The sequence below is a fragment of the Anomaloglossus baeobatrachus genome, unplaced genomic scaffold (assembly GCF_048569485.1).
Source record: "Anomaloglossus baeobatrachus isolate aAnoBae1 unplaced genomic scaffold, aAnoBae1.hap1 Scaffold_3867, whole genome shotgun sequence".
NCBI lineage: Eukaryota > Metazoa > Chordata > Amphibia > Anura > Aromobatidae > Anomaloglossus > Anomaloglossus baeobatrachus.
In genome coordinates, this window is record NW_027443208.1 from 16,719 (window position 1) to 43,267 (window position 26,549).

Genomic DNA, 26,549 nt, shown 5'->3' on the forward strand with positions numbered 1-26,549 from the left:
TGCTCTTGGACATTCTAAAAGAGAGGTCATGATAGACATTGAGCTTCTGAGCTCAATTGGGGACAGTCATGGGTGATGAATGTTTGCAACCTACTGCGAAGCCTCATACCGCAATATAAGGAACGTCAAATACTAAGAAAGGGCGGCCTATGAAAGAATTACTACTTTCAATAAGTACACTTAAACGGCTAATTGGGAATAGAAAAACTGTAAAAAGCCCTCTGAGAAAGCCCCCCTCTAACCTTTGATAGTAAGCTTTTCTGTAGTCTGCCTGTTGATGTATTTTCCGTTTGAACTGTGCACAACATGAAGAGACGGAACACTGGCGGCTTGTCACAATGCCCCCCGATGACATCACAATAGCGCTGCTGCCTAGAAAACAAGCTGCGCAGAAGAAGTTGTTCTTTGGGTGGGAGGGTGGGCTAGTGGAAGGAGGGGGCAATCTCTTTTTTTCCCGGGTGGTAGGGGGATGACAGGAGAAGGGAAGCGGGTGGTGAGAAAGGTACAGAGGGCAGGGTTTGGGGGCTGGGAAGGAAAGGGAAAAGATTAGGGTTTGGGGATGATGAAAGGGCTTTCTACGGGTAAGGATGGCAAAGGGTGGCAGTGACGGAAAGTCAGGCAACCTGTCCTGTCCGTCTTTTTGTATCGTGAATTGGAAAGACTGCAAGGGGGAGGGGAGTTGCTTGCGCCCTAAAGGAGGAGTTATTCAGATTCATTGCAGTGGGCGGCGGCTGCAAAACGCACCATTCTTCTTGTTTTGGCTCTGCAAAGCAGCCTTTTCAAGGGTTGGCTTGGGTGACAAAATGTCTTGTGTAGGCGTGGGTTTGTCTCCCTCTCGCTCTCTCTCCCTAAGATGTGTCCGGCATAGGCCAGGGTGCCACTCGAGGCCCAAACCAATTCTGGTTATCGCTTCTCGGCCTTTTGGCTAAGATCAAGTGTAGTATCTGTTCTTATCAGTTTAATATCTGATACGTCCCCTATCTGGGGACCATATATTAAATGGATTTTTAGAACAGGGAGATGGAAAAAGAGCTTGCTCTGTCCACTCCACGCATTGACCTGGTATTGCAGTACCTCCAGGAACGGTGCACCCCTTCTTAACCCAGTTTCCAAAAGCAGAACTCAATTCACCTGATTCATATTAGCCCGATTTAATGAATTGGAAGAAAGCATACGTCTTCATATGCACCTCAATTTGGCCCATTCACTTTTCACACTTCCTCCTTTTGTTTTTTATCTTTCACACTTTTGACTTTCTTTATTCATCCAAATAGCAAACTCATCACCACTCAACCTGACCAACTCGGCTATGTCCCCGTGCTGCAGTTCTCTGTCTTATCTAGATCATTTGCAATTGAATGGAATAGATCCCTTTTGGACAAAGTGGATTCACCTGCTGCTGCAGTGACCACAGGTGTGATAACATCTAGAATTGGCATCTGGTGCGATCTCTCCGCTTCCACTCCAAAGAAAGTTACCTGTTTATTCCTATCATGCATTGGTTTTTGGGGTTTTCTTTGAGTAATGATGATCTCTTTAGTAGTCTGTTGGCGCCCTCTCCTGGAGGAATAGTTTGCTTGCTCTTGGACATTCTAAAAGAGAGGTCATGATAGACATTGAGCTTCTGAGCTCAATTGGGGACAGTCATGGGTGATGAATGTTTGCAACCTACTGCGAAGCCTCATACCGCAATATAAGGAACGTCAAATACTAAGAAAGGGCGGCCTATGAAAGAATTACTACTTTCAATAAGTACACTTAAACGGCTAATTGGGAATAGAAAAACTGTAAAAAGCCCTCTGAGAAAGCCCCCCTCTAACCTTTGATAGTAAGCTTTTCTGTAGTCTGCCTGTTGATGTATTTTCCGTTTGAACTGTGCACAACATGAAGAGACGGAACACTGGCGGCTTGTCACAATGCCCCCCGATGACATCACAATAGCGCTGCTGCCTAGAAAACAAGCTGCGCAGAAGAAGTTGTTCTTTGGGTGGGAGGGTGGGCTAGTGGAAGGAGGGGGCAATCTCTTTTTTTCCCGGGTGGTAGGGGGATGACAGGAGAAGGGAAGCGGGTGGTGAGAAAGGTACAGAGGGCAGGGTTTGGGGGCTGGGAAGGAAAGGGAAAAGATTAGGGTTTGGGGATGATGAAAGGGCTTTCTACGGGTAAGGATGGCAAAGGGTGGCAGTGACGGAAAGTCAGGCAACCTGTCCTGTCCGTCTTTTTGTATCGTGAATTGGAAAGACTGCAAGGGGGAGGGGAGTTGCTTGCGCCCTAAAGGAGGAGTTATTCAGATTCATTGCAGTGGGCGGCGGCTGCAAAACGCACCATTCTTCTTGTTTTGGCTCTGCAAAGCAGCCTTTTCAAGGGTTGGCTTGGGTGACAAAATGTCTTGTGTAGGCGTGGGTTTGTCTCCCTCTCGCTCTCTCTCCCTAAGATGTGTCCGGCATAGGCCAGGGTGCCACTCGAGGCCCAAACCAATTCTGGTTATCGCTTCTCGGCCTTTTGGCTAAGATCAAGTGTAGTATCTGTTCTTATCAGTTTAATATCTGATACGTCCCCTATCTGGGGACCATATATTAAATGGATTTTTAGAACAGGGAGATGGAAAAAGAGCTTGCTCTGTCCACTCCACGCATTGACCTGGTATTGCAGTACCTCCAGGAACGGTGCACCCCTTCTTAACCCAGTTTCCAAAAGCAGAACTCAATTCACCTGATTCATATTAGCCCGATTTAATGAATTGGAAGAAAGCATACGTCTTCATATGCACCTCAATTTGGCCCATTCACTTTTCACACTTCCTCCTTTTGTTTTTTATCTTTCACACTTTTGACTTTCTTTATTCATCCAAATAGCAAACTCATCACCACTCAACCTGACCAACTCGGCTATGTCCCCGTGCTGCAGTTCTCTGTCTTATCTAGATCATTTGCAATTGAATGGAATAGATCCCTTTTGGACAAAGTGGATTCACCTGCTGCTGCAGTGACCACAGGTGTGATAACATCTAGAATTGGCATCTGGTGCGATCTCTCCGCTTCCACTCCAAAGAAAGTTACCTGTTTATTCCTATCATGCATTGGTTTTTGGGGTTTTCTTTGAGTAATGATGATCTCTTTAGTAGTCTGTTGGCGCCCTCTCCTGGAGGAATAGTTTGCTTGCTCTTGGACATTCTAAAAGAGAGGTCATGATAGACATTGAGCTTCTGAGCTCAATTGGGGACAGTCATGGGTGATGAATGTTTGCAACCTACTGCGAAGCCTCATACCGCAATATAAGGAACGTCAAATACTAAGAAAGGGCGGCCTATGAAAGAATTACTACTTTCAATAAGTACACTTAAACGGCTAATTGGGAATAGAAAAACTGTAAAAAGCCCTCTGAGAAAGCCCCCCTCTAACCTTTGATAGTAAGCTTTTCTGTAGTCTGCCTGTTGATGTATTTTCCGTTTGAACTGTGCACAACATGAAGAGACGGAACACTGGCGGCTTGTCACAATGCCCCCCGATGACATCACAATAGCGCTGCTGCCTAGAAAACAAGCTGCGCAGAAGAAGTTGTTCTTTGGGTGGGAGGGTGGGCTAGTGGAAGGAGGGGGCAATCTCTTTTTTTCCCGGGTGGTAGGGGGATGACAGGAGAAGGGAAGCGGGTGGTGAGAAAGGTACAGAGGGCAGGGTTTGGGGGCTGGGAAGGAAAGGGAAAAGATTAGGGTTTGGGGATGATGAAAGGGCTTTCTACGGGTAAGGATGGCAAAGGGTGGCAGTGACGGAAAGTCAGGCAACCTGTCCTGTCCGTCTTTTTGTATCGTGAATTGGAAAGACTGCAAGGGGGAGGGGAGTTGCTTGCGCCCTAAAGGAGGAGTTATTCAGATTCATTGCAGTGGGCGGCGGCTGCAAAACGCACCATTCTTCTTGTTTTGGCTCTGCAAAGCAGCCTTTTCAAGGGTTGGCTTGGGTGACAAAATGTCTTGTGTAGGCGTGGGTTTGTCTCCCTCTCGCTCTCTCTCCCTAAGATGTGTCCGGCATAGGCCAGGGTGCCACTCGAGGCCCAAACCAATTCTGGTTATCGCTTCTCGGCCTTTTGGCTAAGATCAAGTGTAGTATCTGTTCTTATCAGTTTAATATCTGATACGTCCCCTATCTGGGGACCATATATTAAATGGATTTTTAGAACAGGGAGATGGAAAAAGAGCTTGCTCTGTCCACTCCACGCATTGACCTGGTATTGCAGTACCTCCAGGAACGGTGCACCCCTTCTTAACCCAGTTTCCAAAAGCAGAACTCAATTCACCTGATTCATATTAGCCCGATTTAATGAATTGGAAGAAAGCATACGTCTTCATATGCACCTCAATTTGGCCCATTCACTTTTCACACTTCCTCCTTTTGTTTTTTATCTTTCACACTTTTGACTTTCTTTATTCATCCAAATAGCAAACTCATCACCACTCAACCTGACCAACTCGGCTATGTCCCCGTGCTGCAGTTCTCTGTCTTATCTAGATCATTTGCAATTGAATGGAATAGATCCCTTTTGGACAAAGTGGATTCACCTGCTGCTGCAGTGACCACAGGTGTGATAACATCTAGAATTGGCATCTGGTGCGATCTCTCCGCTTCCACTCCAAAGAAAGTTACCTGTTTATTCCTATCATGCATTGGTTTTTGGGGTTTTCTTTGAGTAATGATGATCTCTTTAGTAGTCTGTTGGCGCCCTCTCCTGGAGGAATAGTTTGCTTGCTCTTGGACATTCTAAAAGAGAGGTCATGATAGACATTGAGCTTCTGAGCTCAATTGGGGACAGTCATGGGTGATGAATGTTTGCAACCTACTGCGAAGCCTCATACCGCAATATAAGGAACGTCAAATACTAAGAAAGGGCGGCCTATGAAAGAATTACTACTTTCAATAAGTACACTTAAACGGCTAATTGGGAATAGAAAAACTGTAAAAAGCCCTCTGAGAAAGCCCCCCGCTAACCTTTGATAGTAAGCTTTTCTGTAGTCTGCCTGTTGATGTATTTTCCGTTTGAACTGTGCACAACATGAAGAGACGGAACACTGGCGGCTTGTCACAATGCCCCCCGATGACATCACAATAGCGCTGCTGCCTAGAAAACAAGCTGCGCAGAAGAAGTTGTTCTTTGGGTGGGAGGGTGGGCTAGTGGAAGGAGGGGGCAATCTCTTTTTTTCCCGGGTGGTAGGGGGATGACAGGAGAAGGGAAGCGGGTGGTGAGAAAGGTACAGAGGGCAGGGTTTGGGGGCTGGGAAGGAAAGGGAAAAGATTAGGGTTTGGGGATGATGAAAGGGCTTTCTACGGGTAAGGATGGCAAAGGGTGGCAGTGACGGAAAGTCAGGCAACCTGTCCTGTCCGTCTTTTTGTATCGTGAATTGGAAAGACTGCAAGGGGGAGGGGAGTTGCTTGCGCCCTAAAGGAGGAGTTATTCAGATTCATTGCAGTGGGCGGCGGCTGCAAAACGCACCATTCTTCTTGTTTTGGCTCTGCAAAGCAGCCTTTTCAAGGGTTGGCTTGGGTGACAAAATGTCTTGTGTAGGCGTGGGTTTGTCTCCCTCTCGCTCTCTCTCCCTAAGATGTGTCCGGCATAGGCCAGGGTGCCACTCGAGGCCCAAACCAATTCTGGTTATCGCTTCTCGGCCTTTTGGCTAAGATCAAGTGTAGTATCTGTTCTTATCAGTTTAATATCTGATACGTCCCCTATCTGGGGACCATATATTAAATGGATTTTTAGAACAGGGAGATGGAAAAAGAGCTTGCTCTGTCCACTCCACGCATTGACCTGGTATTGCAGTACCTCCAGGAACGGTGCACCCCTTCTTAACCCAGTTTCCAAAAGCAGAACTCAATTCACCTGATTCATATTAGCCCGATTTAATGAATTGGAAGAAAGCATACGTCTTCATATGCACCTCAATTTGGCCCATTCACTTTTCACACTTCCTCCTTTTGTTTTTTATCTTTCACACTTTTGACTTTCTTTATTCATCCAAATAGCAAACTCATCACCACTCAACCTGACCAACTCGGCTATGTCCCCGTGCTGCAGTTCTCTGTCTTATCTAGATCATTTGCAATTGAATGGAATAGATCCCTTTTGGACAAAGTGGATTCACCTGCTGCTGCAGTGACCACAGGTGTGATAACATCTAGAATTGGCATCTGGTGCGATCTCTCCGCTTCCACTCCAAAGAAAGTTACCTGTTTATTCCTATCATGCATTGGTTTTTGGGGTTTTCTTTGAGTAATGATGATCTCTTTAGTAGTCTGTTGGCGCCCTCTCCTGGAGGAATAGTTTGCTTGCTCTTGGACATTCTAAAAGAGAGGTCATGATAGACATTGAGCTTCTGAGCTCAATTGGGGACAGTCATGGGTGATGAATGTTTGCAACCTACTGCGAAGCCTCATACCGCAATATAAGGAACGTCAAATACTAAGAAAGGGCGGCCTATGAAAGAATTACTACTTTCAATAAGTACACTTAAACGGCTAATTGGGAATAGAAAAACTGTAAAAAGCCCTCTGAGAAAGCCCCCCTCTAACCTTTGATAGTAAGCTTTTCTGTAGTCTGCCTGTTGATGTATTTTCCGTTTGAACTGTGCACAACATGAAGAGACGGAACACTGGCGGCTTGTCACAATGCCCCCCGATGACATCACAATAGCGCTGCTGCCTAGAAAACAAGCTGCGCAGAAGAAGTTGTTCTTTGGGTGGGAGGGTGGGCTAGTGGAAGGAGGGGGCAATCTCTTTTTTTCCCGGGTGGTAGGGGGATGACAGGAGAAGGGAAGCGGGTGGTGAGAAAGGTACAGAGGGCAGGGTTTGGGGGCTGGGAAGGAAAGGGAAAAGATTAGGGTTTGGGGATGATGAAAGGGCTTTCTACGGGTAAGGATGGCAAAGGGTGGCAGTGACGGAAAGTCAGGCAACCTGTCCTGTCCGTCTTTTTGTATCGTGAATTGGAAAGACTGCAAGGGGGAGGGGAGTTGCTTGCGCCCTAAAGGAGGAGTTATTCAGATTCATTGCAGTGGGCGGCGGCTGCAAAACGCACCATTCTTCTTGTTTTGGCTCTGCAAAGCAGCCTTTTCAAGGGTTGGCTTGGGTGACAAAATGTCTTGTGTAGGCGTGGGTTTGTCTCCCTCTCGCTCTCTCTCCCTAAGATGTGTCCGGCATAGGCCAGGGTGCCACTCGAGGCCCAAACCAATTCTGGTTATCGCTTCTCGGCCTTTTGGCTAAGATCAAGTGTAGTATCTGTTCTTATCAGTTTAATATCTGATACGTCCCCTATCTGGGGACCATATATTAAATGGATTTTTAGAACAGGGAGATGGAAAAAGAGCTTGCTCTGTCCACTCCACGCATTGACCTGGTATTGCAGTACCTCCAGGAACGGTGCACCCCTTCTTAACCCAGTTTCCAAAAGCAGAACTCAATTCACCTGATTCATATTAGCCCGATTTAATGAATTGGAAGAAAGCATACGTCTTCATATGCACCTCAATTTGGCCCATTCACTTTTCACACTTCCTCCTTTTGTTTTTTATCTTTCACACTTTTGACTTTCTTTATTCATCCAAATAGCAAACTCATCACCACTCAACCTGACCAACTCGGCTATGTCCCCGTGCTGCAGTTCTCTGTCTTATCTAGATCATTTGCAATTGAATGGAATAGATCCCTTTTGGACAAAGTGGATTCACCTGCTGCTGCAGTGACCACAGGTGTGATAACATCTAGAATTGGCATCTGGTGCGATCTCTCCGCTTCCACTCCAAAGAAAGTTACCTGTTTATTCCTATCATGCATTGGTTTTTGGGGTTTTCTTTGAGTAATGATGATCTCTTTAGTAGTCTGTTGGCGCCCTCTCCTGGAGGAATAGTTTGCTTGCTCTTGGACATTCTAAAAGAGAGGTCATGATAGACATTGAGCTTCTGAGCTCAATTGGGGACAGTCATGGGTGATGAATGTTTGCAACCTACTGCGAAGCCTCATACCGCAATATAAGGAACGTCAAATACTAAGAAAGGGCGGCCTATGAAAGAATTACTACTTTCAATAAGTACACTTAAACGGCTAATTGGGAATAGAAAAACTGTAAAAAGCCCTCTGAGAAAGCCCCCCTCTAACCTTTGATAGTAAGCTTTTCTGTAGTCTGCCTGTTGATGTATTTTCCGTTTGAACTGTGCACAACATGAAGAGACGGAACACTGGCGGCTTGTCACAATGCCCCCCGATGACATCACAATAGCGCTGCTGCCTAGAAAACAAGCTGCGCAGAAGAAGTTGTTCTTTGGGTGGGAGGGTGGGCTAGTGGAAGGAGGGGGCAATCTCTTTTTTTCCCGGGTGGTAGGGGGATGACAGGAGAAGGGAAGCGGGTGGTGAGAAAGGTACAGAGGGCAGGGTTTGGGGGCTGGGAAGGAAAGGGAAAAGATTAGGGTTTGGGGATGATGAAAGGGCTTTCTACGGGTAAGGATGGCAAAGGGTGGCAGTGACGGAAAGTCAGGCAACCTGTCCTGTCCGTCTTTTTGTATCGTGAATTGGAAAGACTGCAAGGGGGAGGGGAGTTGCTTGCGCCCTAAAGGAGGAGTTATTCAGATTCATTGCAGTGGGCGGCGGCTGCAAAACGCACCATTCTTCTTGTTTTGGCTCTGCAAAGCAGCCTTTTCAAGGGTTGGCTTGGGTGACAAAATGTCTTGTGTAGGCGTGGGTTTGTCTCCCTCTCGCTCTCTCTCCCTAAGATGTGTCCGGCATAGGCCAGGGTGCCACTCGAGGCCCAAACCAATTCTGGTTATCGCTTCTCGGCCTTTTGGCTAAGATCAAGTGTAGTATCTGTTCTTATCAGTTTAATATCTGATACGTCCCCTATCTGGGGACCATATATTAAATGGATTTTTAGAACAGGGAGATGGAAAAAGAGCTTGCTCTGTCCACTCCACGCATTGACCTGGTATTGCAGTACCTCCAGGAACGGTGCACCCCTTCTTAACCCAGTTTCCAAAAGCAGAACTCAATTCACCTGATTCATATTAGCCCGATTTAATGAATTGGAAGAAAGCATACGTCTTCATATGCACCTCAATTTGGCCCATTCACTTTTCACACTTCCTCCTTTTGTTTTTTATCTTTCACACTTTTGACTTTCTTTATTCATCCAAATAGCAAACTCATCACCACTCAACCTGACCAACTCGGCTATGTCCCCGTGCTGCAGTTCTCTGTCTTATCTAGATCATTTGCAATTGAATGGAATAGATCCCTTTTGGACAAAGTGGATTCACCTGCTGCTGCAGTGACCACAGGTGTGATAACATCTAGAATTGGCATCTGGTGCGATCTCTCCGCTTCCACTCCAAAGAAAGTTACCTGTTTATTCCTATCATGCATTGGTTTTTGGGGTTTTCTTTGAGTAATGATGATCTCTTTAGTAGTCTGTTGGCGCCCTCTCCTGGAGGAATAGTTTGCTTGCTCTTGGACATTCTAAAAGAGAGGTCATGATAGACATTGAGCTTCTGAGCTCAATTGGGGACAGTCATGGGTGATGAATGTTTGCAACCTACTGCGAAGCCTCATACCGCAATATAAGGAACGTCAAATACTAAGAAAGGGCGGCCTATGAAAGAATTACTACTTTCAATAAGTACACTTAAACGGCTAATTGGGAATAGAAAAACTGTAAAAAGCCCTCTGAGAAAGCCCCCCTCTAACCTTTGATAGTAAGCTTTTCTGTAGTCTGCCTGTTGATGTATTTTCCGTTTGAACTGTGCACAACATGAAGAGACGGAACACTGGCGGCTTGTCACAATGCCCCCCGATGACATCACAATAGCGCTGCTGCCTAGAAAACAAGCTGCGCAGAAGAAGTTGTTCTTTGGGTGGGAGGGTGGGCTAGTGGAAGGAGGGGGCAATCTCTTTTTTTCCCGGGTGGTAGGGGGATGACAGGAGAAGGGAAGCGGGTGGTGAGAAAGGTACAGAGGGCAGGGTTTGGGGGCTGGGAAGGAAAGGGAAAAGATTAGGGTTTGGGGATGATGAAAGGGCTTTCTACGGGTAAGGATGGCAAAGGGTGGCAGTGACGGAAAGTCAGGCAACCTGTCCTGTCCGTCTTTTTGTATCGTGAATTGGAAAGACTGCAAGGGGGAGGGGAGTTGCTTGCGCCCTAAAGGAGGAGTTATTCAGATTCATTGCAGTGGGCGGCGGCTGCAAAACGCACCATTCTTCTTGTTTTGGCTCTGCAAAGCAGCCTTTTCAAGGGTTGGCTTGGGTGACAAAATGTCTTGTGTAGGCGTGGGTTTGTCTCCCTCTCGCTCTCTCTCCCTAAGATGTGTCCGGCATAGGCCAGGGTGCCACTCGAGGCCCAAACCAATTCTGGTTATCGCTTCTCGGCCTTTTGGCTAAGATCAAGTGTAGTATCTGTTCTTATCAGTTTAATATCTGATACGTCCCCTATCTGGGGACCATATATTAAATGGATTTTTAGAACAGGGAGATGGAAAAAGAGCTTGCTCTGTCCACTCCACGCATTGACCTGGTATTGCAGTACCTCCAGGAACGGTGCACCCCTTCTTAACCCAGTTTCCAAAAGCAGAACTCAATTCACCTGATTCATATTAGCCCGATTTAATGAATTGGAAGAAAGCATACGTCTTCATATGCACCTCAATTTGGCCCATTCACTTTTCACACTTCCTCCTTTTGTTTTTTATCTTTCACACTTTTGACTTTCTTTATTCATCCAAATAGCAAACTCATCACCACTCAACCTGACCAACTCGGCTATGTCCCCGTGCTGCAGTTCTCTGTCTTATCTAGATCATTTGCAATTGAATGGAATAGATCCCTTTTGGACAAAGTGGATTCACCTGCTGCTGCAGTGACCACAGGTGTGATAACATCTAGAATTGGCATCTGGTGCGATCTCTCCGCTTCCACTCCAAAGAAAGTTACCTGTTTATTCCTATCATGCATTGGTTTTTGGGGTTTTCTTTGAGTAATGATGATCTCTTTAGTAGTCTGTTGGCGCCCTCTCCTGGAGGAATAGTTTGCTTGCTCTTGGACATTCTAAAAGAGAGGTCATGATAGACATTGAGCTTCTGAGCTCAATTGGGGACAGTCATGGGTGATGAATGTTTGCAACCTACTGCGAAGCCTCATACCGCAATATAAGGAACGTCAAATACTAAGAAAGGGCGGCCTATGAAAGAATTACTACTTTCAATAAGTACACTTAAACGGCTAATTGGGAATAGAAAAACTGTAAAAAGCCCTCTGAGAAAGCCCCCCTCTAACCTTTGATAGTAAGCTTTTCTGTAGTCTGCCTGTTGATGTATTTTCCGTTTGAACTGTGCACAACATGAAGAGACGGAACACTGGCGGCTTGTCACAATGCCCCCCGATGACATCACAATAGCGCTGCTGCCTAGAAAACAAGCTGCGCAGAAGAAGTTGTTCTTTGGGTGGGAGGGTGGGCTAGTGGAAGGAGGGGGCAATCTCTTTTTTTCCCGGGTGGTAGGGGGATGACAGGAGAAGGGAAGCGGGTGGTGAGAAAGGTACAGAGGGCAGGGTTTGGGGGCTGGGAAGGAAAGGGAAAAGATTAGGGTTTGGGGATGATGAAAGGGCTTTCTACGGGTAAGGATGGCAAAGGGTGGCAGTGACGGAAAGTCAGGCAACCTGTCCTGTCCGTCTTTTTGTATCGTGAATTGGAAAGACTGCAAGGGGGAGGGGAGTTGCTTGCGCCCTAAAGGAGGAGTTATTCAGATTCATTGCAGTGGGCGGCGGCTGCAAAACGCACCATTCTTCTTGTTTTGGCTCTGCAAAGCAGCCTTTTCAAGGGTTGGCTTGGGTGACAAAATGTCTTGTGTAGGCGTGGGTTTGTCTCCCTCTCGCTCTCTCTCCCTAAGATGTGTCCGGCATAGGCCAGGGTGCCACTCGAGGCCCAAACCAATTCTGGTTATCGCTTCTCGGCCTTTTGGCTAAGATCAAGTGTAGTATCTGTTCTTATCAGTTTAATATCTGATACGTCCCCTATCTGGGGACCATATATTAAATGGATTTTTAGAACAGGGAGATGGAAAAAGAGCTTGCTCTGTCCACTCCACGCATTGACCTGGTATTGCAGTACCTCCAGGAACGGTGCACCCCTTCTTAACCCAGTTTCCAAAAGCAGAACTCAATTCACCTGATTCATATTAGCCCGATTTAATGAATTGGAAGAAAGCATACGTCTTCATATGCACCTCAATTTGGCCCATTCACTTTTCACACTTCCTCCTTTTGTTTTTTATCTTTCACACTTTTGACTTTCTTTATTCATCCAAATAGCAAACTCATCACCACTCAACCTGACCAACTCGGCTATGTCCCCGTGCTGCAGTTCTCTGTCTTATCTAGATCATTTGCAATTGAATGGAATAGATCCCTTTTGGACAAAGTGGATTCACCTGCTGCTGCAGTGACCACAGGTGTGATAACATCTAGAATTGGCATCTGGTGCGATCTCTCCGCTTCCACTCCAAAGAAAGTTACCTGTTTATTCCTATCATGCATTGGTTTTTGGGGTTTTCTTTGAGTAATGATGATCTCTTTAGTAGTCTGTTGGCGCCCTCTCCTGGAGGAATAGTTTGCTTGCTCTTGGACATTCTAAAAGAGAGGTCATGATAGACATTGAGCTTCTGAGCTCAATTGGGGACAGTCATGGGTGATGAATGTTTGCAACCTACTGCGAAGCCTCATACCGCAATATAAGGAACGTCAAATACTAAGAAAGGGCGGCCTATGAAAGAATTACTACTTTCAATAAGTACACTTAAACGGCTAATTGGGAATAGAAAAACTGTAAAAAGCCCTCTGAGAAAGCCCCCCTCTAACCTTTGATAGTAAGCTTTTCTGTAGTCTGCCTGTTGATGTATTTTCCGTTTGAACTGTGCACAACATGAAGAGACGGAACACTGGCGGCTTGTCACAATGCCCCCCGATGACATCACAATAGCGCTGCTGCCTAGAAAACAAGCTGCGCAGAAGAAGTTGTTCTTTGGGTGGGAGGGTGGGCTAGTGGAAGGAGGGGGCAATCTCTTTTTTTCCCGGGTGGTAGGGGGATGACAGGAGAAGGGAAGCGGGTGGTGAGAAAGGTACAGAGGGCAGGGTTTGGGGGCTGGGAAGGAAAGGGAAAAGATTAGGGTTTGGGGATGATGAAAGGGCTTTCTACGGGTAAGGATGGCAAAGGGTGGCAGTGACGGAAAGTCAGGCAACCTGTCCTGTCCGTCTTTTTGTATCGTGAATTGGAAAGACTGCAAGGGGGAGGGGAGTTGCTTGCGCCCTAAAGGAGGAGTTATTCAGATTCATTGCAGTGGGCGGCGGCTGCAAAACGCACCATTCTTCTTGTTTTGGCTCTGCAAAGCAGCCTTTTCAAGGGTTGGCTTGGGTGACAAAATGTCTTGTGTAGGCGTGGGTTTGTCTCCCTCTCGCTCTCTCTCCCTAAGATGTGTCCGGCATAGGCCAGGGTGCCACTCGAGGCCCAAACCAATTCTGGTTATCGCTTCTCGGCCTTTTGGCTAAGATCAAGTGTAGTATCTGTTCTTATCAGTTTAATATCTGATACGTCCCCTATCTGGGGACCATATATTAAATGGATTTTTAGAACAGGGAGATGGAAAAAGAGCTTGCTCTGTCCACTCCACGCATTGACCTGGTATTGCAGTACCTCCAGGAACGGTGCACCCCTTCTTAACCCAGTTTCCAAAAGCAGAACTCAATTCACCTGATTCATATTAGCCCGATTTAATGAATTGGAAGAAAGCATACGTCTTCATATGCACCTCAATTTGGCCCATTCACTTTTCACACTTCCTCCTTTTGTTTTTTATCTTTCACACTTTTGACTTTCTTTATTCATCCAAATAGCAAACTCATCACCACTCAACCTGACCAACTCGGCTATGTCCCCGTGCTGCAGTTCTCTGTCTTATCTAGATCATTTGCAATTGAATGGAATAGATCCCTTTTGGACAAAGTGGATTCACCTGCTGCTGCAGTGACCACAGGTGTGATAACATCTAGAATTGGCATCTGGTGCGATCTCTCCGCTTCCACTCCAAAGAAAGTTACCTGTTTATTCCTATCATGCATTGGTTTTTGGGGTTTTCTTTGAGTAATGATGATCTCTTTAGTAGTCTGTTGGCGCCCTCTCCTGGAGGAATAGTTTGCTTGCTCTTGGACATTCTAAAAGAGAGGTCATGATAGACATTGAGCTTCTGAGCTCAATTGGGGACAGTCATGGGTGATGAATGTTTGCAACCTACTGCGAAGCCTCATACCGCAATATAAGGAACGTCAAATACTAAGAAAGGGCGGCCTATGAAAGAATTACTACTTTCAATAAGTACACTTAAACGGCTAATTGGGAATAGAAAAACTGTAAAAAGCCCTCTGAGAAAGCCCCCCTCTAACCTTTGATAGTAAGCTTTTCTGTAGTCTGCCTGTTGATGTATTTTCCGTTTGAACTGTGCACAACATGAAGAGACGGAACACTGGCGGCTTGTCACAATGCCCCCCGATGACATCACAATAGCGCTGCTGCCTAGAAAACAAGCTGCGCAGAAGAAGTTGTTCTTTGGGTGGGAGGGTGGGCTAGTGGAAGGAGGGGGCAATCTCTTTTTTTCCCGGGTGGTAGGGGGATGACAGGAGAAGGGAAGCGGGTGGTGAGAAAGGTACAGAGGGCAGGGTTTGGGGGCTGGGAAGGAAAGGGAAAAGATTAGGGTTTGGGGATGATGAAAGGGCTTTCTACGGGTAAGGATGGCAAAGGGTGGCAGTGACGGAAAGTCAGGCAACCTGTCCTGTCCGTCTTTTTGTATCGTGAATTGGAAAGACTGCAAGGGGGAGGGGAGTTGCTTGCGCCCTAAAGGAGGAGTTATTCAGATTCATTGCAGTGGGCGGCGGCTGCAAAACGCACCATTCTTCTTGTTTTGGCTCTGCAAAGCAGCCTTTTCAAGGGTTGGCTTGGGTGACAAAATGTCTTGTGTAGGCGTGGGTTTGTCTCCCTCTCGCTCTCTCTCCCTAAGATGTGTCTGGCATAGGCCAGGGTGCCACTCGAGGCCCAAACCAATTCTGGTTATCGCTTCTCGGCCTTTTGGCTAAGATCAAGTGTAGTATCTGTTCTTATCAGTTTAATATCTGATACGTCCCCTATCTGGGGACCATATATTAAATGGATTTTTAGAACAGGGAGATGGAAAAAGAGCTTGCTCTGTCCACTCCACGCATTGACCTGGTATTGCAGTACCTCCAGGAACGGTGCACCCCTTCTTAACCCAGTTTCCAAAAGCAGAACTCAATTCACCTGATTCATATTAGCCCGATTTAATGAATTGGAAGAAAGCATACGTCTTCATATGCACCTCAATTTGGCCCATTCACTTTTCACACTTCCTCCTTTTGTTTTTTATCTTTCACACTTTTGACTTTCTTTATTCATCCAAATAGCAAACTCATCACCACTCAACCTGACCAACTCGGCTATGTCCCCGTGCTGCAGTTCTCTGTCTTATCTAGATCATTTGCAATTGAATGGAATAGATCCCTTTTGGACAAAGTGGATTCACCTGCTGCTGCAGTGACCACAGGTGTGATAACATCTAGAATTGGCATCTGGTGCGATCTCTCCGCTTCCACTCCAAAGAAAGTTACCTGTTTATTCCTATCATGCATTGGTTTTTGGGGTTTTCTTTGAGTAATGATGATCTCTTTAGTAGTCTGTTGGCGCCCTCTCCTGGAGGAATAGTTTGCTTGCTCTTGGACATTCTAAAAGAGAGGTCATGATAGACATTGAGCTTCTGAGCTCAATTGGGGACAGTCATGGGTGATGAATGTTTGCAACCTACTGCGAAGCCTCATACCGCAATATAAGGAACGTCAAATACTAAGAAAGGGCGGCCTATGAAAGAATTACTACTTTCAATAAGTACACTTAAACGGCTAATTGGGAATAGAAAAACTGTAAAAAGCCCTCTGAGAAAGCCCCCCTCTAACCTTTGATAGTAAGCTTTTCTGTAGTCTGCCTGTTGATGTATTTTCCGTTTGAACTGTGCACAACATGAAGAGACGGAACACTGGCGGCTTGTCACAATGCCCCCCGATGACATCACAATAGCGCTGCTGCCTAGAAAACAAGCTGCGCAGAAGAAGTTGTTCTTTGGGTGGGAGGGTGGGCTAGTGGAAGGAGGGGGCAATCTCTTTTTTTCCCGGGTGGTAGGGGGATGACAGGAGAAGGGAAGCGGGTGGTGAGAAAGGTACAGAGGGCAGGGTTTGGGGGCTGGGAAGGAAAGGGAAAAGATTAGGGTTTGGGGATGATGAAAGGGCTTTCTACGGGTAAGGATGGCAAAGGGTGGCAGTGACGGAAAGTCAGGCAACCTGTCCTGTCCGTCTTTTTGTATCGTGAATTGGAAAGACTGCAAGGGGGAGGGGAGTTGCTTGCGCCCTAAAGGAGGAGTTATTCAGATTCATTGCAGTGGGCGGCGGCTGCAAAACGCACCATTCTTCTTGTTTTGGCTCTGCAAAGCAGACTTTTCAAGGGTTGGCTTGGGTGACAAAATGTCTTGTGTAGGCGTGGGTTTGTCTCCCTCTCGCTCTCTCTCCCTAAGATGTGTCCGGCATAGGCCAGGGTGCCACTCGAGGCCCAAACCAATTCTGGTTATCGCTTCTCGGCCTTTTGGCTAAGATCAAGTGTAGTATCTGTTCTTATCAGTTTAATATCTGATACGTCCCCTATCTGGGGACCATATATTAAATGGATTTTTAGAACAGGGAGATGGAAAAAGAGCTTGCTCTGTCCACTCCACGCATTGACCTGGTATTGCAGTACCTCCAGGAACGGTGCACCCCTTCTTAACCCAGTTTCCAAAAGCAGAACTCAATTCACCTGATTCATATTAGCCCGATTTAATGAATTGGAAGAAAGCATACGTCTTCATATGCACCTCAATTTGGCCCATTCACTTTTCACACTTCCTCCTTTTGTTTTTTATCTTTCACACTTTTGACTTTCTTTATTCATCCAAATAGCAAACTCATCACCACTCAACCTGACCAACTCGGCTATGTCCCCGTGCTGCAGTTCTCTGTCTTATCTAGATCATTTGCAATTGAATGGAATAGATCCCTTTTGGACAAAGTGGATTCACCTGCTGCTGCAGTGACCACAGGTGTGATAACATCTAGAATTGGCATCTGGTGCGATCTCTCCGCTTCCACTCCAAAGAAAGTTACCTGTTTATTCCTATCATGCATTGGTTTTTGGGGTTTTCTTTGAGTAATGATGATCTCTTTAGTAGTCTGTTGGCGCCCTCTCCTGGAGGAATAGTTTGCTTGCTCTTGGACATTCTAAAAGAGAGGTCATGATAGACATTGAGCTTCTGAGCTCAATTGGGGACAGTCATGGGTGATGAATGTTTGCAACCTACTGCGAAGCCTCATACCGCAATATAAGGAACGTCAAATACTAAGAAAGGGCGGCCTATGAAAGAATTACTACTTTCAATAAGTACACTTAAACGGCTAATTGGGAATAGAAAAACTGTAAAAAGCCCTCTGAGAAAGCCCCCCTCTAACCTTTGATAGTAAGCTTTTCTGTAGTCTGCCTGTTGATGTATTTTCCGTTTGAACTGTGCACAACATGAAGAGACGGAACACTGGCGGCTTGTCACAATGCCCCCCGATGACATCACAATAGCGCTGCTGCCTAGAAAACAAGCTGCGCAGAAGAAGTTGTTCTTTGGGTGGGAGGGTGGGCTAGTGGAAGGAGGGGGCAATCTCTTTTTTTCCCGGGTGGTAGGGGGATGACAGGAGAAGGGAAGCGGGTGGTGAGAAAGGTACAGAGGGCAGGGTTTGGGGGCTGGGAAGGAAAGGGAAAAGATTAGGGTTTGGGGATGATGAAAGGGCTTTCTACGGGTAAGGATGGCAAAGGGTGGCAGTGACGGAAAGTCAGGCAACCTGTCCTGTCCGTCTTTTTGTATCGTGAATTGGAAAGACTGCAAGGGGGAGGGGAGTTGCTTGCGCCCTAAAGGAGGAGTTATTCAGATTCATTGCAGTGGGCGGCGGCTGCAAAACGCACCATTCTTCTTGTTTTGGCTCTGCAAAGCAGCCTTTTCAAGGGTTGGCTTGGGTGACAAAATGTCTTGTGTAGGCGTGGGTTTGTCTCCCTCTCGCTCTCTCTCCCTAAGATGTGTCCGGCATAGGCCAGGGTGCCACTCGAGGCCCAAACCAATTCTGGTTATCGCTTCTCGGCCTTTTGGCTAAGATCAAGTGTAGTATCTGTTCTTATCAGTTTAATATCTGATACGTCCCCTATCTGGGGACCATATATTAAATGGATTTTTAGAACAGGGAGATGGAAAAAGAGCTTGCTCTGTCCACTCCACGCATTGACCTGGTATTGCAGTACCTCCAGGAACGGTGCACCCCTTCTTAACCCAGTTTCCAAAAGCAGAACTCAATTCACCTGATTCATATTAGCCCGATTTAATGAATTGGAAGAAAGCATACGTCTTCATATGCACCTCAATTTGGCCCATTCACTTTTCACACTTCCTCCTTTTGTTTTTTATCTTTCACACTTTTGACTTTCTTTATTCATCCAAATAGCAAACTCATCACCACTCAACCTGACCAACTCGGCTATGTCCCCGTGCTGCAGTTCTCTGTCTTATCTAGATCATTTGCAATTGAATGGAATAGATCCCTTTTGGACAAAGTGGATTCACCTGCTGCTGCAGTGACCACAGGTGTGATAACATCTAGAATTGGCATCTGGTGCGATCTCTCCGCTTCCACTCCAAAGAAAGTTACCTGTTTATTCCTATCATGCATTGGTTTTTGGGGTTTTCTTTGAGTAATGATGATCTCTTTAGTAGTCTGTTGGCGCCCTCTCCTGGAGGAATAGTTTGCTTGCTCTTGGACATTCTAAAAGAGAGGTCATGATAGACATTGAGCTTCTGAGCTCAATTGGGGACAGTCATGGGTGATGAATGTTTGCAACCTACTGCGAAGCCTCATACCGCAATATAAGGAACGTCAAATACTAAGAAAGGGCGGCCTATGAAAGAATTACTACTTTCAATAAGTACACTTAAACGGCTAATTGGGAATAGAAAAACTGTAAAAAGCCCTCTGAGAAAGCCCCCCTCTAACCTTTGATAGTAAGCTTTTCTGTAGTCTGCCTGTTGATGTATTTTCCGTTTGAACTGTGCACAACATGAAGAGACGGAACACTGGCGGCTTGTCACAATGCCCCCCGATGACATCACAATAGCGCTGCTGCCTAGAAAACAAGCTGCGCAGAAGAAGTTGTTCTTTGGGTGGGAGGGTGGGCTAGTGGAAGGAGGGGGCAATCTCTTTTTTTCCCGGGTGGTAGGGGGATGACAGGAGAAGGGAAGCGGGTGGTGAGAAAGGTACAGAGGGCAGGGTTTGGGGGCTGGGAAGGAAAGGGAAAAGATTAGGGTTTGGGGATGATGAAAGGGCTTTCTACGGGTAAGGATGGCAAAGGGTGGCAGCGACGGAAAGTCAGGCAACCTGTCCTGTCCGTCTTTTTGTATCGTGAATTGGAAAGACTGCAAGGGGGAGGGGAGTTGCTTGCGCCCTAAAGGAGGAGTTATTCAGATTCATTGCAGTGGGCGGCGGCTGCAAAACGCACCATTCTTCTTGTTTTGGCTCTGCAAAGCAGCCTTTTCAAGGGTTGGCTTGGGTGACAAAATGTCTTGTGTAGGCGTGGGTTTGTCTCCCTCTCGCTCTCTCTCCCTAAGATGTGTCCGGCATAGGCCAGGGTGCCACTCGAGGCCCAAACCAATTCTGGTTATCGCTTCTCGGCCTTTTGGCTAAGATCAAGTGTAGTATCTGTTCTTATCAGTTTAATATCTGATACGTCCCCTATCTGGGGACCATATATTAAATGGATTTTTAGAACAGGGAGATGGAAAAAGAGCTTGCTCTGTCCACTCCACGCATTGACCTGGTATTGCAGTACCTCCAGGAACGGTGCACCCCTTCTTAACCCAGTTTCCAAAAGCAGAACTCAATTCACCTGATTCATATTAGCCCGATTTAATGAATTGGAAGAAAGCATACGTCTTCATATGCACCTCAATTTGGCCCATTCACTTTTCACACTTCCTCCTTTTGTTTTTTATCTTTCACACTTTTGACTTTCTTTATTCATCCAAATAGCAAACTCATCACCACTCAACCTGACCAACTCGGCTATGTCCCCGTGCTGCAGTTCTCTGTCTTATCTAGATCATTTGCAATTGAATGGAATAGATCCCTTTTGGACAAAGTGGATTCACCTGCTGCTGCAGTGACCACAGGTGTGATAACATCTAGAATTGGCATCTGGTGCGATCTCTCCGCTTCCACTCCAAAGAAAGTTACCTGTTTATTCCTATCATGCATTGGTTTTTGGGGTTTTCTTTGAGTAATGATGATCTCTTTAGTAGTCTGTTGGCGCCCTCTCCTGGAGGAATAGTTTGCTTGCTCTTGGACATTCTAAAAGAGAGGTCATGATAGACATTGAGCTTCTGAGCTCAATTGGGGACAGTCATGGGTGATGAATGTTTGCAACCTACTGCGAAGCCTCATACCGCAATATAAGGAACGTCAAATACTAAGAAAGGGCGGCCTATGAAAGAATTACTACTTTCAATAAGTACACTTAAACGGCTAATTGGGAATAGAAAAACTGTAAAAAGCCCTCTGAGAAAGCCCCCCTCTAACCTTTGATAGTAAGCTTTTCTGTAGTCTGCCTGTTGATGTATTTTCCGTTTGAACTGTGCACAACATGAAGAGACGGAACACTGGCGGCTTGTCACAATGCCCCCCGATGACATCACAATAGCGCTGCTGCCTAGAAAACAAGCTGCGCAGAAGAAGTTGTTCTTTGGGTGGGAGGGTGGGCTAGTGGAAGGAGGGGGCAATCTCTTTTTTTCCCGGGTGGTAGGGGGATGACAGGAGAAGGGAAGCGGGTGGTGAGAAAGGTACAGAGGGCAGGGTTTGGGGGCTGGGAAGGAAAGGGAAAAGATTAGGGTTTGGGGATGATGAAAGGGCTTTCTACGGGTAAGGATGGCAAAGGGTGGCAGTGACGGAAAGTCAGGCAACCTGTCCTGTCCGTCTTTTTGTATCGTGAATTGGAAAGACTGCAAGGGGGAGGGGAGTTGCTTGCGCCCTAAAGGAGGAGTTATTCAGATTCATTGCAGTGGGCGGCGGCTGCAAAACGCACCATTCTTCTTGTTTTGGCTCTGCAAAGCAGCCTTTTCAAGGGTTGGCTTGGGTGACAAAATGTCTTGTGTAGGCGTGGGTTTGTCTCCCTCTCGCTCTCTCTCCCTAAGATGTGTCCGGCATAGGCCAGGGTGCCACTCGAGGCCCAAACCAATTCTGGTTATCGCTTCTCGGCCTTTTGGCTAAGATCAAGTGTAGTATCTGTTCTTATCAGTTTAATATCTGATACGTCCCCTATCTGGGGACCATATATTAAATGGATTTTTAGAACAGGGAGATGGAAAAAGAGCTTGCTCTGTCCACTCCACGCATTGACCTGGTATTGCAGTACCTCCAGGAACGGTGCACCCCTTCTTAACCCAGTTTCCAAAAGCAGAACTCAATTCACCTGATTCATATTAGCCCGATTTAATGAATTGGAAGAAAGCATACGTCTTCATATGCACCTCAATTTGGCCCATTCACTTTTCACACTTCCTCCTTTTGTTTTTTATCTTTCACACTTTTGACTTTCTTTATTCATCCAAATAGCAAACTCATCACCACTCAACCTGACCAACTCGGCTATGTCCCCGTGCTGCAGTTCTCTGTCTTATCTAGATCATTTGCAATTGAATGGAATAGATCCCTTTTGGACAAAGTGGATTCACCTGCTGCTGCAGTGACCACAGGTGTGATAACATCTAGAATTGGCATCTGGTGCGATCTCTCCGCTTCCACTCCAAAGAAAGTTACCTGTTTATTCCTATCATGCATTGGTTTTTGGGGTTTTCTTTGAGTAATGATGATCTCTTTAGTAGTCTGTTGGCGCCCTCTCCTGGAGGAATAGTTTGCTTGCTCTTGGACATTCTAAAAGAGAGGTCATGATAGACATTGAGCTTCTGAGCTCAATTGGGGACAGTCATGGGTGATGAATGTTTGCAACCTACTGCGAAGCCTCATACCGCAATATAAGGAACGTCAAATACTAAGAAAGGGCGGCCTATGAAAGAATTACTACTTTCAATAAGTACACTTAAACGGCTAATTGGGAATAGAAAAACTGTAAAAAGCCCTCTGAGAAAGCCCCCCTCTAACCTTTGATAGTAAGCTTTTCTGTAGTCTGCCTGTTGATGTATTTTCCGTTTGAACTGTGCACAACATGAAGAGACGGAACACTGGCGGCTTGTCACAATGCCCCCCGATGACATCACAATAGCGCTGCTGCCTAGAAAACAAGCTGCGCAGAAGAAGTTGTTCTTTGGGTGGGAGGGTGGGCTAGTGGAAGGAGGGGGCAATCTCTTTTTTTCCCGGGTGGTAGGGGGATGACAGGAGAAGGGAAGCGGGTGGTGAGAAAGGTACAGAGGGCAGGGTTTGGGGGCTGGGAAGGAAAGGGAAAAGATTAGGGTTTGGGGATGATGAAAGGGCTTTCTACGGGTAAGGATGGCAAAGGGTGGCAGTGACGGAAAGTCAGGCAACCTGTCCTGTCCGTCTTTTTGTATCGTGAATTGGAAAGACTGCAAGGGGGAGGGGAGTTGCTTGCGCCCTAAAGGAGGAGTTATTCAGATTCATTGCAGTGGGCGGCGGCTGCAAAACGCACCATTCTTCTTGTTTTGGCTCTGCAAAGCAGCCTTTTCAAGGGTTGGCTTGGGTGACAAAATGTCTTGTGTAGGCGTGGGTTTGTCTCCCTCTCGCTCTCTCTCCCTAAGATGTGTCCGGCATAGGCCAGGGTGCCACTCGAGGCCCAAACCAATTCTGGTTATCGCTTCTCGGCCTTTTGGCTAAGATCAAGTGTAGTATCTGTTCTTATCAGTTTAATATCTGATACGTCCCCTATCTGGGGACCATATATTAAATGGATTTTTAGAACAGGGAGATGGAAAAAGAGCTTGCTCTGTCCACTCCACGCATTGACCTGGTATTGCAGTACCTCCAGGAACGGTGCACCCCTTCTTAACCCAGTTTCCAAAAGCAGAACTCAATTCACCTGATTCATATTAGCCCGATTTAATGAATTGGAAGAAAGCATACGTCTTCATATGCACCTCAATTTGGCCCATTCACTTTTCACACTTCCTCCTTTTGTTTTTTATCTTTCACACTTTTGACTTTCTTTATTCATCCAAATAGCAAACTCATCACCACTCAACCTGACCAACTCGGCTATGTCCCCGTGCTGCAGTTCTCTGTCTTATCTAGATCATTTGCAATTGAATGGAATAGATCCCTTTTGGACAAAGTGGATTCACCTGCTGCTGCAGTGACCACAGGTGTGATAACATCTAGAATTGGCATCTGGTGCGATCTCTCCGCTTCCACTCCAAAGAAAGTTACCTGTTTATTCCTATCATGCATTGGTTTTTGGGGTTTTCTTTGAGTAATGATGATCTCTTTAGTAGTCTGTTGGCGCCCTCTCCTGGAGGAATAGTTTGCTTGCTCTTGGACATTCTAAAAGAGAGGTCATGATAGACATTGAGCTTCTGAGCTCAATTGGGGACAGTCATGGGTGATGAATGTTTGCAACCTACTGCGAAGCCTCATACCGCAATATAAGGAACGTCAAATACTAAGAAAGGGCGGCCTATGAAAGAATTACTACTTTCAATAAGTACACTTAAACGGCTAATTGGGAATAGAAAAACTGTAAAAAGCCCTCTGAGAAAGCCCCCCTCTAACCTTTGATAGTAAGCTTTTCTGTAGTCTGCCTGTTGATGTATTTTCCGTTTGAACTGTGCACAACATGAAGAGACGGAACACTGGCGGCTTGTCACAATGCCCCCCGATGACATCACAATAGCGCTGCTGCCTAGAAAACAAGCTGCGCAGAAGAAGTTGTTCTTTGGGTGGGAGGGTGGGCTAGTGGAAGGAGGGGGCAATCTCTTTTTTTCCCGGGTGGTAGGGGGATGACAGGAGAAGGGAAGCGGGTGGTGAGAAAGGTACAGAGGGCAGGGTTTGGGGGCTGGGAAGGAAAGGGAAAAGATTAGGGTTTGGGGATGATGAAAGGGCTTTCTACGGGTAAGGATGGCAAAGGGTGGCAGTGACGGAAAGTCAGGCAACCTGTCCTGTCCGTCTTTTTGTATCGTGAATTGGAAAGACTGCAAGGGGGAGGGGAGTTGCTTGCGCCCTAAAGGAGGAGTTATTCAGATTCATTGCAGTGGGCGGCGGCTGCAAAACGCACCATTCTTCTTGTTTTGGCTCTGCAAAGCAGCCTTTTCAAGGGTTGGCTTGGGTGACAAAATGTCTTGTGTAGGCGTGGGTTTGTCTCCCTCTCGCTCTCTCTCCCTAAGATGTGTCCGGCATAGGCCAGGGTGCCACTCGAGGCCCAAACCAATTCTGGTTATCGCTTCTCGGCCTTTTGGCTAAGATCAAGTGTAGTATCTGTTCTTATCAGTTTAATATCTGATACGTCCCCTATCTGGGGACCATATATTAAATGGATTTTTAGAACAGGGAGATGGAAAAAGAGCTTGCTCTGTCCACTCCACGCATTGACCTGGTATTGCAGTACCTCCAGGAACGGTGCACCCCTTCTTAACCCAGTTTCCAAAAGCAGAACTCAATTCACCTGATTCATATTAGCCCGATTTAATGAATTGGAAGAAAGCATACGTCTTCATATGCACCTCAATTTGGCCCATTCACTTTTCACACTTCCTCCTTTTGTTTTTTATCTTTCACACTTTTGACTTTCTTTATTCATCCAAATAGCAAACTCATCACCACTCAACCTGACCAACTCGGCTATGTCCCCGTGCTGCAGTTCTCTGTCTTATCTAGATCATTTGCAATTGAATGGAATAGATCCCTTTTGGACAAAGTGGATTCACCTGCTGCTGCAGTGACCACAGGTGTGATAACATCTAGAATTGGCATCTGGTGCGATCTCTCCGCTTCCACTCCAAAGAAAGTTACCTGTTTATTCCTATCATGCATTGGTTTTTGGGGTTTTCTTTGAGTAATGATGATCTCTTTAGTAGTCTGTTGGCGCCCTCTCCTGGAGGAATAGTTTGCTTGCTCTTGGACATTCTAAAAGAGAGGTCATGATAGACATTGAGCTTCTGAGCTCAATTGGGGACAGTCATGGGTGATGAATGTTTGCAACCTACTGCGAAGCCTCATACCGCAATATAAGGAACGTCAAATACTAAGAAAGGGCGGCCTATGAAAGAATTACTACTTTCAATAAGTACACTTAAACGGCTAATTGGGAATAGAAAAACTGTAAAAAGCCCTCTGAGAAAGCCCCCCTCTAACCTTTGATAGTAAGCTTTTCTGTAGTCTGCCTGTTGATGTATTTTCCGTTTGAACTGTGCACAACATGAAGAGACGGAACACTGGCGGCTTGTCACAATGCCCCCCGATGACATCACAATAGCGCTGCTGCCTAGAAAACAAGCTGCGCAGAAGAAGTTGTTCTTTGGGTGGGAGGGTGGGCTAGTGGAAGGAGGGGGCAATCTCTTTTTTTCCCGGGTGGTAGGGGGATGACAGGAGAAGGGAAGCGGGTGGTGAGAAAGGTACAGAGGGCAGGGTTTGGGGGCTGGGAAGGAAAGGGAAAAGATTAGGGTTTGGGGATGATGAAAGGGCTTTCTACGGGTAAGGATGGCAAAGGGTGGCAGTGACGGAAAGTCAGGCAACCTGTCCTGTCCGTCTTTTTGTATCGTGAATTGGAAAGACTGCAAGGGGGAGGGGAGTTGCTTGCGCCCTAAAGGAGGAGTTATTCAGATTCATTGCAGTGGGCGGCGGCTGCAAAACGCACCATTCTTCTTGTTTTGGCTCTGCAAAGCAGCCTTTTCAAGGGTTGGCTTGGGTGACAAAATGTCTTGTGTAGGCATGGGTTTGTCTCCCTCTCGCTCTCTCTCCCTAAGATGTGTCCGGCATAGGCCAGGGTGCCACTCGAGGCCCAAACCAATTCTGGTTATCGCTTCTCGGCCTTTTGGCTAAGATCAAGTGTAGTATCTGTTCTTATCAGTTTAATATCTGATACGTCCCCTATCTGGGGACCATATATTAAATGGATTTTTAGAACAGGGAGATGGAAAAAGAGCTTGCTCTGTCCACTCCACGCATTGACCTGGTATTGCAGTACCTCCAGGAACGGTGCACCCCTTCTTAACCCAGTTTCCAAAAGCAGAACTCAATTCACCTGATTCATATTAGCCCGATTTAATGAATTGGAAGAAAGCATACGTCTTCATATGCACCTCAATTTGGCCCATTCACTTTTCACACTTCCTCCTTTTGTTTTTTATCTTTCACACTTTTGACTTTCTTTATTCATCCAAATAGCAAACTCATCACCACTCAACCTGACCA

The 26,549-nt window shown here is 46.3% G+C and overlaps 17 non-coding genes across 17 annotated transcripts; all 17 read left to right on the plus strand.

Annotated features, from left to right (window-relative positions):
• Positions 1–905: 905 nt before the first annotated feature.
• Positions 906–1,096, plus strand: LOC142275813 (U2 spliceosomal RNA). The gene has a single exon (XR_012739412.1). It is a non-coding gene; the product is annotated as a U2 spliceosomal RNA (small nuclear RNA).
• Positions 1,097–2,483: 1,387 nt separating this feature from the next.
• LOC142275814 (U2 spliceosomal RNA) lies at positions 2,484–2,674 on the plus strand. Its single transcript, XR_012739413.1, has one exon. It is a non-coding gene; the product is annotated as a U2 spliceosomal RNA (small nuclear RNA).
• A 1,387-nt stretch (positions 2,675–4,061) lies between these two features.
• LOC142275815 (U2 spliceosomal RNA) lies at positions 4,062–4,252 on the plus strand. Its single transcript, XR_012739414.1, has one exon. It is a non-coding gene; the product is annotated as a U2 spliceosomal RNA (small nuclear RNA).
• A 1,387-nt stretch (positions 4,253–5,639) lies between these two features.
• On the plus strand, positions 5,640–5,830 carry LOC142275817 (U2 spliceosomal RNA). The gene has a single exon (XR_012739415.1). It is a non-coding gene; the product is annotated as a U2 spliceosomal RNA (small nuclear RNA).
• A 1,387-nt stretch (positions 5,831–7,217) lies between these two features.
• On the plus strand, positions 7,218–7,408 carry LOC142275818 (U2 spliceosomal RNA). Its single transcript, XR_012739416.1, has one exon. It is a non-coding gene; the product is annotated as a U2 spliceosomal RNA (small nuclear RNA).
• Positions 7,409–8,795: 1,387 nt separating this feature from the next.
• LOC142275819 (U2 spliceosomal RNA) lies at positions 8,796–8,986 on the plus strand. The gene has a single exon (XR_012739417.1). It is a non-coding gene; the product is annotated as a U2 spliceosomal RNA (small nuclear RNA).
• A 1,387-nt stretch (positions 8,987–10,373) lies between these two features.
• LOC142275821 (U2 spliceosomal RNA) lies at positions 10,374–10,564 on the plus strand. The gene has a single exon (XR_012739419.1). It is a non-coding gene; the product is annotated as a U2 spliceosomal RNA (small nuclear RNA).
• A 1,387-nt stretch (positions 10,565–11,951) lies between these two features.
• On the plus strand, positions 11,952–12,142 carry LOC142275822 (U2 spliceosomal RNA). Its single transcript, XR_012739420.1, has one exon. It is a non-coding gene; the product is annotated as a U2 spliceosomal RNA (small nuclear RNA).
• Positions 12,143–13,529: 1,387 nt separating this feature from the next.
• On the plus strand, positions 13,530–13,720 carry LOC142275823 (U2 spliceosomal RNA). Its single transcript, XR_012739421.1, has one exon. It is a non-coding gene; the product is annotated as a U2 spliceosomal RNA (small nuclear RNA).
• Positions 13,721–15,107: 1,387 nt separating this feature from the next.
• LOC142275824 (U2 spliceosomal RNA) lies at positions 15,108–15,298 on the plus strand. The gene has a single exon (XR_012739422.1). It is a non-coding gene; the product is annotated as a U2 spliceosomal RNA (small nuclear RNA).
• Positions 15,299–16,685: 1,387 nt separating this feature from the next.
• On the plus strand, positions 16,686–16,876 carry LOC142275825 (U2 spliceosomal RNA). The gene has a single exon (XR_012739423.1). It is a non-coding gene; the product is annotated as a U2 spliceosomal RNA (small nuclear RNA).
• Positions 16,877–18,263: 1,387 nt separating this feature from the next.
• On the plus strand, positions 18,264–18,454 carry LOC142275826 (U2 spliceosomal RNA). Its single transcript, XR_012739424.1, has one exon. It is a non-coding gene; the product is annotated as a U2 spliceosomal RNA (small nuclear RNA).
• A 1,387-nt stretch (positions 18,455–19,841) lies between these two features.
• Positions 19,842–20,032, plus strand: LOC142275828 (U2 spliceosomal RNA). The gene has a single exon (XR_012739425.1). It is a non-coding gene; the product is annotated as a U2 spliceosomal RNA (small nuclear RNA).
• A 1,387-nt stretch (positions 20,033–21,419) lies between these two features.
• LOC142275829 (U2 spliceosomal RNA) lies at positions 21,420–21,610 on the plus strand. The gene has a single exon (XR_012739426.1). It is a non-coding gene; the product is annotated as a U2 spliceosomal RNA (small nuclear RNA).
• Positions 21,611–22,997: 1,387 nt separating this feature from the next.
• LOC142275830 (U2 spliceosomal RNA) lies at positions 22,998–23,188 on the plus strand. The gene has a single exon (XR_012739427.1). It is a non-coding gene; the product is annotated as a U2 spliceosomal RNA (small nuclear RNA).
• A 1,387-nt stretch (positions 23,189–24,575) lies between these two features.
• Positions 24,576–24,766, plus strand: LOC142275831 (U2 spliceosomal RNA). Its single transcript, XR_012739428.1, has one exon. It is a non-coding gene; the product is annotated as a U2 spliceosomal RNA (small nuclear RNA).
• Positions 24,767–26,153: 1,387 nt separating this feature from the next.
• On the plus strand, positions 26,154–26,344 carry LOC142275833 (U2 spliceosomal RNA). Its single transcript, XR_012739430.1, has one exon. It is a non-coding gene; the product is annotated as a U2 spliceosomal RNA (small nuclear RNA).
• The last annotated feature ends 205 nt before the right edge of the window (positions 26,345–26,549 follow it).